The sequence below is a fragment of the Triticum urartu genome, chromosome 3A, assembly GCF_056163025.1.
Source record: "Triticum urartu cultivar PI428250 chromosome 3A, HENAU_Tu73, whole genome shotgun sequence".
Lineage (NCBI taxonomy): Eukaryota > Viridiplantae > Streptophyta > Magnoliopsida > Poales > Poaceae > Triticum > Triticum urartu.
This window is the reverse complement of record NC_141875.1, coordinates 497,937,794-497,939,864: the sequence shown is the minus strand read 5'-3', so window position 1 is coordinate 497,939,864 and position 2,071 is coordinate 497,937,794. Positions and strand designations below refer to the sequence as shown.

General features: G+C 42.3%; 1 non-coding gene across 1 annotated transcript; it reads right to left on the bottom strand.

Moving 5' to 3' along the window:
- Positions 1-202: 202 nt before the first annotated feature.
- On the bottom strand, positions 203-405 carry LOC125549791 (U2 spliceosomal RNA). Its single transcript, XR_007301510.2, has one exon. It is a non-coding gene; the product is annotated as a U2 spliceosomal RNA (small nuclear RNA).
- Between the last annotated feature and the right edge of the window lie 1,666 nt (positions 406-2,071).

Here is a 2,071-nt window from a genome sequence, read left to right as displayed (position 1 = left end):
TTGCTTATGCTAGCTTGGCGAATAGAACGAACATGTCAAAGAAAATGGTTGAATAGATGTTTAAGGGCAGAATTGTCATTTCATGTGCCATTTAACACTGTTTGCACAAAAAATGGATGGAAGTGTTATATTAAGAATAAAATTTAAAGGTTGTGTTAGATAGGGAAGAATTATTTTTTCAATGTCAAATAGAGAATAAAGTTTTTGGACTGTTAAATAAGGAATTCTCTCATAGTGCAACACCCAAGCAACACATGTGGGCCCTAGTAGCAAGCTACTATTATGAACTCACCCCCACAAAAAATAAATTTAATATCATTGTGGGCACATAGACCCACATATCAGATATTAAACTGATAAAAATAAATACTACACTTGATCTTAACCAAAAGGCCAAAAAGGTATGAATTCTCTTGCTGCCCTGCCTCTCATTTTATACACCTCTCGCGGCTCGCTCCGCTCAGCGCAGGCGAGGTGGGACTAAACTAGCATCACGCGCATGCTCTGTGTGTGAAGCAGTTTCCATTTTTTAGGGCTGGGACGGCGTAGCTGGGCTCTTCTTAACTCAATCCCCCAAGACCAGGCCCAGATCGTAACGCAACGACCTCGCTGCGAGTAAACGATACACGCTTTGCATGGCCCTAAAACAAAGCTACCAAAAAAAAAAAAACTACACGCTTCGCGTCGGAGGAAACGGACTGAAAGATGGCTCAACCGGTGGGTACCATCGAGACCCAGGTATTGTGCGTCTCGTTTCTAAAAAAAGGTATTATGCGTCTCTGTGTGTTTTTGTGGTGTTTCATTCATATATATATATATATGTGCATTAGCTATCCAATGCTGTTATCACCTTAAATGAAAAAGGAAAACTATCGATGCTGTTTAGGTAGTTGAAAAAAGAACTATCCATGCTGTTTAGGTAGTTCAAAGTGAACTCTACGTGTTGCACAGCTCAGAAAAAAAAACTCTACGTGTTGCAAACATATATGCTGTTTCATGAGGAATCAACTTGTCAAAGGATGCTTGTAATTTATGTACTGCAAAGTTCGCTGGTGCATGGCAAGTATCCAATGTGGCTACTTGCAAATTCTAGCTTTGTGCAGCCCCGCCTTCTTCTTGATTCTTGATTCTTTTGCATGGTAAAACATGTCTTATCCATATCATAAAAAACAAAGTACAAGTCACGTAAAAACCGATATAACAAAACTAAAAGGATAGCAAAACGTCTCTAAGCTTGACACCAACGCACGTCACCTGCCTTCGACACCACCACAACAACATCAAAGGAAAAAAAAATAACGAATCACCTCCTCACCCGAGCTCGACACAGCTTCATCATTGATATGCAGCTTTGTGGACCTCCAAGGAGGGTCACCAAAAGTGAAGCCATTGTTTTTGAACGAATCAGACCGGGACAACACCCCGGACACGCCATCAAACTTCAGATCTTGCACCCCACCGCGATTATGATGCCGAATGAGGAAATCATACCTACCATCAATCAACCACGAACCCAACACAGATTCCTTCTTCCAGATGTCGTCGATGCAGACCATAATCTGCACCCATTCCTGGACTACCTCCCAAGCTCCGTGCCGGCGTTGGAGTAGACGCCGTCACAACGGCGAAGACTGAGGACACAGGTCCACCATGAGGATGTCGCCGCCACACCATCCTTACTTAAACAAACTTATTTCCAAATCCGTCCCCCAAATATAGGACCGATTCCCTCGTTGGGGACAGATCTGAAGCTTCTTTATTCAGCACCGTGCTACCTCTTGAGCACTGTGTTGGTTTTCCCCGAAGAGGAAGGGATGATGCAACAAAGTAGTGTAAGTATTTCCCTCAGTTTTTGAGAACCAAGGTATCAATCCAATAGGAGGCTACGTGCGAGTCCCTCACACCTGCACAAAACAAATAAATCCTCGCAACCAATGCGATAAGGGGTTGTCAATCCCTACACGGCCACTTACGAGAGTGAGATCTGATAGATATGATAAGATAATATTTTTGGTATTTTTATGATAAACATGCAAAGCAAAATAAAAGCAAAGTAAAAAAGCAAAGGAAA